This window comes from Mustela putorius, unplaced genomic scaffold (genome assembly GCF_011764305.1).
Source record: "Mustela putorius furo isolate JIRA1106 unplaced genomic scaffold, ASM1176430v1.1 tig00537350_pilon_pilon_pilon, whole genome shotgun sequence".
Lineage (NCBI taxonomy): Eukaryota > Metazoa > Chordata > Mammalia > Carnivora > Mustelidae > Mustela > Mustela putorius.
This window is the reverse complement of record NW_025422471.1, coordinates 583,634-595,440: the sequence shown is the minus strand read 5'-3', so window position 1 is coordinate 595,440 and position 11,807 is coordinate 583,634. Positions and strand designations below refer to the sequence as shown.

The 11,807-nt window shown below is 35.6% G+C and overlaps 1 non-coding gene across 1 annotated transcript; it reads right to left on the bottom strand.

Annotated features, from left to right (window-relative positions):
- Positions 1–564: 564 nt before the first annotated feature.
- On the bottom strand, positions 565–668 carry LOC123390465. The gene has a single exon (XR_006605054.1). It is a non-coding gene; the product is annotated as a U6 spliceosomal RNA (small nuclear RNA).
- Positions 669–11,807: the final 11,139 nt, after the last annotated feature.

Here is an 11,807-nt window from a genome sequence, read left to right as displayed (position 1 = left end):
TTTTCTTTTTCTTTTTTATCTTTAAAGACTGTCAAAGTTTGTTTTGGCCAGTAGTTTATTTATTTGCAAATTAATTTGTAAACCTTTAGAGGTCTCTCTTGAATGCCCCAGGTATTTATTTCCTCGTACTCTGGATGATCAGAATTTAAACATCTCTCATCCCAACGCGTGATCATTTAGGAATTACTCAGTACCACCCTCTACCCATGCAACCCAGTCCTGGTTCTCTACCTAGCCCTTAGGAGTTTCATTCAAGCCATCCTGTGCTTTATGTTTAACAGCACATTCAAAGAAAGCTTTATGAAAATTTATGGAACTCTTGTGTTTCGCTATTACTTTGCCCCTAACATTCCAGCCCCCTTTTTGTGTGTGTTTGACTGAACACAGGCAGGCTACTATTGTCTGTTACCCTTAGCTCTTCCTGCTTCACAATATGGAAGGTGCCTCCTGAAGGAAACTGGGCTGATATTAAGACTCCAGTTATCTTCCTTCTCTTAGGAGTCACAGTCTTGTGCTGCCTATTTTCATATATTTCATCTTATTTTCTCATTCTTTTTTTTTTTTTTAAATACAGCATGCCTCACGAGTTTGAATGTCATCCTTGCACAGAAGCCATGCTAATCTTCTCTGTTATCATTCCAATTTTAGTATATGTGCTGCTGAAGCAAGCATCTATTTTCTCATTCTTTATTGGAGGAGACCCAGTTACTCTACCAGAGTGGAAGTGATGGTCTCAAGTCTCTGTAAAACTAATTTTTTAAATGTTTAAACTATCACCTGCTGTTTTTCCCCCATGACAGGTTCTAATTTATTTTTTTGTAACTTTATCTTCCACTGTTGTAAATCATTCTGGTCATCCTTCTAGGCTATCTAGTGTTTTCTTTAAAAACCACATTTTCCAAGTTTGCTGTTTCTGTTTTATTTTTAGCATTTCCTTTAAAGTCTCCTTGTTACTTTACAGATCTTTTTCTTTAGACGTTTAAATCATAAAGTATCATCATCTTTAAATTTTTAATAATTCTCTTGTTTGTATTGTCTCAGAGTAGTAGATTCTCATGTGTTTTGTAGATTTTGTCTGTGGATGTCAAATTGGTAGGGGCTTTTTTCTTTGAAAACCTGTTATAACTGTGTCTTAGGTTAAGCAGTTGTCCTTATAGAATGTATGAGTTTGTTTTAGCCAGGGTCATGTGGACTGCTAAAAAACCAATTTTATATTAGTTTCCCAGTTTGAGTTAGGGTTAATTTTATCAGGGATCCAATACTTTTACATGCATAATGCCTGGTTTTCTACTATCTGTATTATTTAAAATAATAATAATAATAATAATAATAATAATAATATATTTTTTCTTTTTTATCCAGTCCAGATTTGGGACTGATAACTTACTTTTGGCTGTGCCCAGTATGTGTCCATGCCAGTAGGGACAAAGTTTTGTTCCTATTTTTGATAGGACAGTTTATGTCAGGGTTTTGCTTTTGTCAGGCTCTCTAACATGTAAACAAACAAACAAAATCTGTTAAAGCGCTTCATCAAGAACAGACCTGACTGCCTTAAGTTCATTCCTAAAATAGGTCCCTAAACCTTAAATGGTATGTCCATGTCCAATATATTTAATGTGGTATTTGTGTTAGAATTAAAAAGAAAGTCTTGTCATGTGGGTTTAATCTGAAAGTTTGAGAGCACAAGTTGTAATACGAATATGTTATCTCTCCTCTTCTTTGTCAAAATAACTTATATTTGGGAATACTGTTAGATAATTAATCAAATGCAATTTTCTTTTATTATGTAGGTAGTTCAATATGTTACATTAATAATATGTTGTTATACTTGTTTATGATTTTGAAATTGCTGTATTTAAAAATATTTTAATCTTTTACTATATACCAGAAATTATCCCAGGTGTCCTAGGGGGAACATAAAAAATAGGGCTCACCAGCCCCTTTGACCATGGAAAGCATTCTGAAGGACTCCTACAGTAGGACACTCGAGGGCTGGTCTCTTTAAATTCTAGTTGCCCTTTTAAAACGCAGGTTTTTTTTTTTTTTTTTTTTTTTTGTTTTTTTTTTTTTTTAAGGCTCCATGGCAGACAAATCTGCTTTTAGTCCCTCAGCAGTATTTCTCCCCACTGCAGTTCACATTGTCTGGAGCTGGGGTTCCTGTGGTTACCCTGTCTTCATCTCTTGCTGTTCCCATGTGGTTCCTCTACCCTTTAGGGTGCAGATGTTATTCAGTAAGTCCTCAGTTCTTCAGCAGGAATTGCTCTATATGGAGGCATCCATTCGGTGTGTTTGTGGAAGAGGTGAGTTCACAGTCTTTCTGCATCGCCATCTTGGGCCCTCTTCTATTCATTAAATTATATATATGTCCTATATACATATATTTGTATATATACATACAAAATGTATTTCTGAAAAATTCCATGAATTCTGTTAGGATTTTAAAAAGCCTTGAAAAAGATGACATTTAAATTATATTATATTATATTAAATTATATTATGGACTATAATATTTACAGATAATATGATTTATGGGTTTTGTTTCAAGATAATATAAAAGATGGTGGAGTATTAATTTAAAAAGATTGACCCAAAATTGGTCATTTTGGATCCTGGGTGTTAACTACATGGGGGTATATTTTACTATTCTCTCTACTTTTTAAAGGGTAAAGATTTCCCATTAAAATGTTTAAAAAATATTATATCTTTTTTAAAATTTTATTTCTTTTTAAATAATTTTTTAAAATTTTTTATAAACATATATTTTTTTCCCAGGGGTACAGGTCTGTGAATCGCCAGGTTTACACACAAAAAATATTATATCTTTTTAAGCTTTTTAAGCAGCCATAAAATTATGGCATTTCCATGAATTCCTTTATTATGTAAAGATATGTAATTTGCATTTTAAATTTAAACTCACTACGTATTACTAAAATTGTGCTATCTAAAGCAGAAAATTCCAAAATTGCATCCAGATAGAAAACAAAACTATTGAAAAGCTAATAAACCCTAAGCAGAAGTCTCATTACACAACAGGGCCTTATTATCAGTTCCATTTATTGTTAATGGCATACACTTGGAGCAATGGTTCTAACTGAAGCTTAATTTGAAGACAAAATAGCAAACTTCGTAGGCCTTCTTTATTTTTTTCTTTTGTTGTGAGTTTCTCAGTGTGAAATTTGAAAAAATACAAAGAATAGTTTATTGTTGAAATCTAATACTCACCCAGAATATATCCTTCCTAAAATAACAATATAGAAAAATAATTAGGGGGAAGAGAAAGGTATGTGGAATATATGCTGAATGCTTTTTCAAATCAATGTAGCTAGTACTAAATCCAGATTACACTAATATTAAAAACATAATGTCATTTGTTACCTCTGAATGCCTTTTGGCACACGGTATAAGGACCACAGCTGGGCCTTTAGCTTGTTATTGATGTGTTTAATGAAGCCGTCCTCTTGTATTGTTAGTTGTCCTTTTTAAAACAAAAGTGTTTTTCCTGAGTAGTTCGACTGTTTTTTTAGATATTTTTCAACTTCTTCCATCAGTTATTTTCCAGGCAATATTTTAATCAAGCAGAAAGATACCATTTTTGAAGCATGGATCTTCTATAGACTCATTTTAACTAGGAAAAAAAGTACGATATTGTATTCTCATTCTCCTAAGAACTCACTAGATTGGCTTGAAAGTAAATTAAACTACAGTTACAAGAATCCTGCCTTCTCTAAAGCAGACTGTTTGCATCCAGGGAAATTTTTATGTCCCTTGTGGTTGAAGGCACTTCTAATCTACTGTGAAACCAGCTTGAGTTACTAAAGAAGATTGTAAACCGTAACTATTGTTAAGAGCCATTCAGGTCTGTTCCTTAGAACATCTTAGTGCAAACTACAGGACATGAAGTCTGGCTTCTTTTCTTTGACAGAGTATATTTCTACTGCATCGAATACTTATCTCTGTATACTGAGCGAGGGAGTTACCTTGTATGTGGGTCTCTGTAGTCTCTATACCTTCTCCACTAAAGGTCCTCTTCTATATAGGAGAAGAGGAAGAAATCAATTTTCTTTTATTTAATGATGGCCTTTATCAATGTGCATTTTGGAAACTAAAAACAACAATAAACCTTTGGATATTAAATACTTCTTATCTCTAGCGGGAGATAAGATATGGCCTACTATGTTTCTGGAGTGGAACCACTTAGCTTGAAGGTAATACATGCTTTTTTTTTTTTTTTTTTTTTTTCATTTCTTTCTGATAAGAAAGAATCACTTCCCTTTGATTTATAGTTCTCATAAGGAAGGTAATATATTACATGATTAATTTTAGCTCCTAATCATTTGCATATTGAATAAGAGATTCAGAAAAGACTGTGAGAAAATAACTATGTACCTTTACTTGCATTAATAATTAATATAATTTATGCATTCAACACACATTTTCTTTATCATAGCTTTTTTTTAAAAAAATGAATCTTGTGGGAATATATTGGCAGGATAACTATAATTTTAGATCATCTTTTTATATTCTAAATTTAAAGACAATATAGACACTTGTTTCTGTCTATGCCCCACCTCTAGGCCCTGTCTACTTCAACCACTGTAAAATAACTAAGTGAGCAAAGACTTTAGTTTTGCTTAAATGCAATCTTTGTCTTTTCTAGGGCCTATTTCTTATGCCTCTGCAATTTGTGAGGTCTTTGGGAAATTACTAGGACTCATTTGTGAGCCAGCCAAACTTCAGTTGGCATTAACACCTTTGGTACCATCCTTCACCAATGAGGACAGAGAGTGCATAAAATGTTTTCTTGATGTGGTTTTGGAATATAGGTGAGGTCTGGTACTGGCGAATGAGAAATAACTCTTGAGATGTCTTTGGTGCAAAGTAGTCATTCATTAAAGCACGGGATAGGACCCATGGGCAGAAAGAGCTGCTACAAGAAGTGGGAAGGTGCGGGGTGGGGTGGTGGTGGTTGTGCTTCTTGAGGAATGGTGATTTAATACAGGGGAGATAGGAGAAGTAAGGAAAAGAGAGGTTTGGAAACTTTCATATGCTAAAGAGGGCTGAAGTGCAAGATACCTACAAGATACCAGAGATCTTGCCATTGTCAAGTTAAGGTTGTTTTTCCCTCTAGCAAGTTATTAACATTAAGACAGTTGGGAGATTCCTGGAAGTATGTCACACCTGTCCGGGGGTGGGGGGGGGGAGTAGGGAAAGGTTGCAGGGTGTCCGCTTATGCTTTGTCTTCAAGCTAGCCTTCTGCTCCCTTATCATTCTTCTTTGTCCCATGGGCAGGCAGATCTGAATGTATTGCCCTTTCAAAACCAGCCACCTATACAGGTAGCTTACACAATAATTCACTCTACTGGCTTTCCTCCTCTTCAGTTTCACAGTGCCTTAGTGCCCCATTTCCCAACACTGCAAAATTTTGCCTCCTGAGACCATAATTCCAAATAAAGCTTTGTCTCAGACTTTGCTAAAATAAATTTTTATCTGGCACAGATTGACTGAGGTCAAATCCTGACTGTTTCATAGCAGTTGTTACCTTTATTAACTTCCCTGAGCCTCCATTTTCTTTTTTTTTTTTTTTTAAATTTTATTTATTTATTTGACAGAGAGAGATCACAAGTAGGCAGAGAGGCAGGCAGAGAGAGAGAGAGAGAGAGAGAGGAGGACCCTGAGATCATGACCTGAGCCGAAGGCAGCGGCTTAACCCACTGAGCCACCCAGGCGCCCCGTCCATTTTCTTATATGTAAAAGAATTGTACATACCACAAGCAATATTATAAAGATTAAAATTACATAATTATGTAAGTTATCTAGAATATCTTTCGCTTCTGGTAAGCACTATAGAACATGTGATTTTATCCTATCTCATACATGTTGTCCCATTAAAAAGTAATTATTTAATTATTTTAGGATTTTTACAGTCACTCAAATTATATGTGGCAGACTATAAAATTGATGAAGTTCTAGAACCTAGGTGAGGTTTGGTGGGCTGAGGTCCGGAGCCGATGACCAAGAAAGAATTCTTGAGACATCTTTGGTACAAAATGGGGGTTTATTAAAGCACGGGGACAGGACCTGTGGGCAGGAAGAGCTGCTGCCCTGGGTTGTGAGGGATGGCAGGTTATGTACCCTGTGGTTGGGGGAAGGTGACGGGAAAGGAGGTTTCAACAGAGTTCTCATATGCTAAAGAGGGCCTACAAGGTGCCAGGATACTGGAGGCCTACCGGAGGCCTTGCCCTTGAGGCTTGATCACTTTTGTCTTTAGGCCAGCCATTAACATCAAGGTAGTTGGGAGATTTTTTGATGGGATGTCCCAATCCCACTATCAAGCATCTTTGTTAGTGAGATTTAGGTTTAGAAGATATTTAACTATATTTACATTCCCCTCTATCTCAGCCTTCTTCAGTTTTGTTTGTGGTGGGGAGGGAGACATTAGGGCTTGAGGAACTGAGTTATTTGCCTCTGGAAATTGTGCTATTGAAAAGGTAACTTCTTTGTTTGTAGATCTCTAGGATGTTTGTAAAGCAAGGGAGACTCAGTCTTGCAGGATTGTGATCTCTGCAAGTTAACTGTTTCTTATGGTGGTCAGGGGTGCCTAAGGAATGCTACACATACTAATGAGGGGGAGCGGATGGAGAGGAGGTACAAGGTGCCAGCTTTTGCTCTGTCATCAGCCAGCCTCCTGCTTCCTCATCAAAATGACTTTTTATAATCTTCTTTTACTTAATATAAATGCTACTCTGTATACTCTGGGTTCCCTGTCTTTCATAAAAATCTTTACTTTTATTAAAATTCAGTTATCAGAGGACCTGGGTGGCTCAGTCATTAAGCTTCTGCCTTTGGCTGAGGTCATGATCCAAGGGTGCTGGGATGGAGTGCCACATCAGGCCTTCTACTCATCAGGGAGTCTATTTTTCCCTCTGCCCCTCCCCTGCTCCTGTGCATGCCCACAATCTCCTCCCCGCTTGTGTGCATGCATCCCCCTCAGGTAAATAAATAAGTTATTTAAAAAATACATTAAAAAATCAGGTTTTTTTGAAAGATTTTATTTATTTATCTGACAGAGAGAGATTACAAGTAGATAGAGAGGCAGGCAGAGAGAGAGAGAGGGAAGCAGGCTCCCTGCCGAGCAGAGAGCCTGATTCAGGACTCGATCCCAGGACCCTGAGATCAGGACCCGAGCCGAAGGCAGCGGCCTAACCCACTGAGCCACCCAGGTGCCCCCAAAAAATCAGTTTTTATATTATATGATTTTTTACTCTTCTTTCCTTTAAAAATGAATGCAATTTGTACAAAAGTCTTATTTGTCTAAAATGCTTTTAATTTGGACTAAATTGTATAAGTTAGTTACTGATTCTCAGTAAATTTATTACATAACCCAAGTTCTAGGGTTTATTATGTAGCATTTAATTATAACTTGTCAAGATTGTGGGATTTTTAAAATATTCTTATATGAAGAAAATTATAGGAAACATTAAAAGTTTAAGTGATACAACTTAGGTTGATGACCTAGTCATTCACTTATTGTGATAGACTGTAAAAGCTATTCAGTTTCTAATAGAGGTGGAAGGTATCACTACCTCTTAAATTTGTATTCAACCTTCAGATTTATGTGTGGACCCCAAAATGGAGCAGGACTGATGATGTACCAGATCCAACTCTAAACCTCAAGATATTCAAGACATTTCCACTCTCTCTGGAAGTTCTGAGAATGTCATGTGAGACGTACACCTGCAAGAGAGAAAATACATAAAGAACCATCCTATCATGACCTGAGCTGAAGGCAGACGCTTAATGACTGAACCACCCAGGCACCCCAGGAGCAATAATTAATCATTATTGTCTGAAAGCAATTATGTAATTTTTCAGCTTTATTGAGGTATAATGCAAACAAACAAAAAACAAACCTCACCTCTTTTAGATGTGTAGGTTAATATATTTCTACCAACTTATATAATCATAAACTACCACCATAATAATGAAATATATACTATTTCTGTTATCCCAAAGAATATAGAGTATTTTTAACATCCATTTGTAATCAAACAACCCACCATCACAACTATTTTAGCCCCTGGTAAATGTTGATGTCATTTCTATCCCCATAGTTTGGCCTTTCCCAAAATGTCTTATAAATGGAGTCATAAGCATTTTGAGTCTGTTCCTAAGTTGATTTAGGATACTCCTTTTGGGACTCACTGATACCACAGTATGATTAATAGCACATTCCGTTTTTATGCTGAGTGTTGTATGGATATAAATGAGTGATTTGTTTGTCCATTAAGCAGTTGATAAATTTTTAGGTTATTTTCAGGATCTGGTGATTATGAATAAAAGGACTATAACTCCTTCCAGGCATTTGTATAGACCTATATCTTAAATTCTTTTGCATCTAGTATATGATTTTTTTTTTAGAATTCTGATTGCTTTGCCCAATAAGCAGCACTTGTTTTTGTCAGGTATTTCATCATTTATTTCATTCATTTTTTTTTTTGACATTTGATTAGATATGCGGTAGTATCTCACTGTGGTTTTAATTTGCATTTGCCTAATGACTGATGATAGCATCTTCATATGTGCTTATTTTAATCCAGATCTCTTTGGTAGTGAATTATCTTTTCATATATTTTACCATCTTTATTATGTTATTTCTTTCCTTATAAATAATTTTTCAGATTTCTTTGTGTATTCTGATTACCAGTACTTTGTTTAATGTATTTTGCAATTATTTCTCTCTGAGACTGTTGCTTGCTTTTTCTTTTAAAAAGCTGTTTTGCAAAAAGCAGAGGTTTAAATATGTTTCATTTAAAAAACGATTTTCTGTTTCAATATCAGAGATCTACTCCTGTTTTCTTCTAGATAGAAGTTTTCAACTTTAGCTTTTACTTTAATATTTACATTATTTTCCTTGCACAAGAATATATAATTGTTTCTGTATGAGTTATTTCTCATTGAATAACAGTGCAAACTTTGTCAAAATGATTTCCTTATATGTATACAGGTCTATTTCTGTACATCTCATTCTGTTCTATTAATTTGTAATTATTTTACTAATACCATGCTATATGATAAGTACAGCTTTATAGAAAATCTTAAAATCTGGTAGTGTGTGTCTTCCAACTTTGTTTTCATTTTTCAAAATAGTTTTGGCAATTTTTGGATTTCTTCCTTTTCCATGTAAAGTTTAGAATCAATCAGTTTGTAGATTAAAAGTAGGCTTACAGGATTTCTCTGAGATTGTGCTCAATCTGTGATCAATTAGAGAAGAATTTACATCTTGAGAATTTTCAGTTTTCCAATAAATGCACGTAAGCTATCTTTTCATTTACTTAGATCTTCTTTGATATTTATAAACAATGTGGTATTTTTTATTATACAAAGTATGCCCATTATTTTGAAGTTTATTTTATTTTTCCTTGCATTATAAATGACATCTTTTTAAAATTAATTGTCTAATTGTTTACTGCTGATTTGTTTAAAGAAAAACGATTTTAGTATGCTGGTTTTTTTTTTCCCCTCTCTAACCAGCTAAACTCATCTATTTGATTTTATTTTTTCATTTTATTTTATTTTATTTCTTTTCAGTGTTCCAGATTTCATTGTTTATGAATGCGCCCAGTGCTCCATGCAATACGTGCCCTCCATAATACCCACCACCAGGCTCACCCAACCCCCCACTGTCCTCCCCTCTGAACCCCTCAGTTTGTTTCTGAGTCCACAGTCTCTCATGGTTTGTCTTCCCCTCCAATTGCCCTCAACTCACTTCTCCTCTCCATCTCCCCGTGTCCTCCATGTTATTCCTTATGCTCCACAAGTAAGTGAAACCATAGGATACTTTACTCACTCCGCTTGACTTATTTCACTCAGCATAATCTCTTCCAGTCCTGTCCATGTTGATACAGAAGTTAGGTATTCATCCTTTCTGATGGAGGCATAATACTCCATTGTTTATTCATTCATCTGTTGAAGGACATCTTGGTTCTTTCCACAGTTTGGCGACTGTGGTCATTGCTGCTACGAATATTGGGGTATAGATGGCCCATCTTTTCACTACATCTGTGTCTTTGGGGGTAAATACCCAGTAGTGCCATTGCAGGGTCACAGGGAAGCCCTATATTAAATTTCTTAAGGAATCTCCACACTGTTTTCCAAAGCAGCTGCACCAACTTGCATTCCCACCAACAGTGTAAGAGGGTTTCCCTTTCTCTACATCCTCTCCAACACTTGTTGTTTACTGTCTTGTTGATTTTGGCCATTCTCACTGGTGTAAGGTGATATCTCAATGTGGTTTTTATTTGAATCTACCTGAGATGAACATTTTTTTCATGTGTCTGTTAGCCAATTGTATGTCCTCATTGGAGAAGTGTCTGCTCATGTCTTCTGCCCATTTGTTGACGTGTTTATCTGTTTTGTGTGTGTTGAGTTTGAGGAGTTCTTTATAGATCTTGGATATCAGCCCTTTGTCTGTACTGTCATTTGTGAATATGTTCTCCCATGCCGTGGGTGGCCTCTTTGTTTTGTTGACTGTTTCCTTTGCTGTACAGAAGTTTTTGATCTTGATGAAGTCCCCAAAGTTCATTTTTGCTTTTGTTTCCTTTGCCTCTGGAGACATCTTGAAAGAAGTTGCTGTGGCCGATGTCGAAGAGGTTACTGCCTATGTTCTCCTCTAGGATTTTGATAGATTCCTGCCTCAATGTTGAGGTCTTTTATCCATTTCGAGTTATCTTTGTATATGGTGTAAGAGAATGATCGAGTTTCATTCTTCTACACATAGCTGTCCAGTTTTCCCAGCATCATTTATTGAAGAGACTGTTTTTTTTCCCCACTATATATTTTTCTCTGCTTTGCAGAAGATTAGTTGACTGTAGAGTTGTGGGTCCATATCTAGGCTCACTACTCTCTTCCACTGGTCTGTGTGTCTGTTTTGTGCCAGTACCATGCTGTCTTGGTGATCACAGCTTTATAGTAAAGCTTGAAATCAGGCGACATGATGCCCCCTATTTTGTTTTTCTTCTTCAACATTTCCTTAGCAATTCAGGGTCTCTTCTGTTTCCATACAAATTTTAGGATTGATTATTCCAGCTCTTTGAAAAATTCTGGTGGAATTTTGATCAGGATGGCATTGAAAGTATAGATTGCTCTAGGCAGTGTAGACATTTTAACAATGTTTACTCTTCCAATCCATGAGCATGGAATGTTCTTCCATCTTTTTGTGTCTTTAATATCTTTCATAAGCATTCTGTAGTTCCTTGAATACAACTTATTTATTTATTTATTTAAACTTTTCTATTTATTTTTTTGACATATTTCTGAAAAGACATATTTATTATAAAGTGTTTTGAGTTAATTTTCTTTATTCCATTTTTTATTAATTTTTAAAATTTTTAATAAACATATAATGTATTTTTATCCCCAGGTTACAGGTCTGTGAATCACCAGGTTTACACATTTCACAGCACTCACCATAGCACATACCACCCCTTTCCTGACTCCCTCCCCAGCAACCCTCAGTTTGTTTTTTGAGGTTAAGAGTCTCTTATGGTTTGTCTCCCTCCCGATCCCATTTTCTTTCATTTATTCTTTTCCTATCCTCAAACCCCCCACACTGCATCTCCACTTCCTCATATCAGGGAGATCATATGATAGCTGTCTTTCTCCGATTGACTTATTTCACTAAGCATGATACCCTCTAGTTCCATCCAAGTCATCGAAAATGGCAAGATTTCATTTCTTTTGATGGCTGCATAGTATTCCATCGTGTATATATACCACACATCTTCGTTATACATTCATCTGTTGATGGA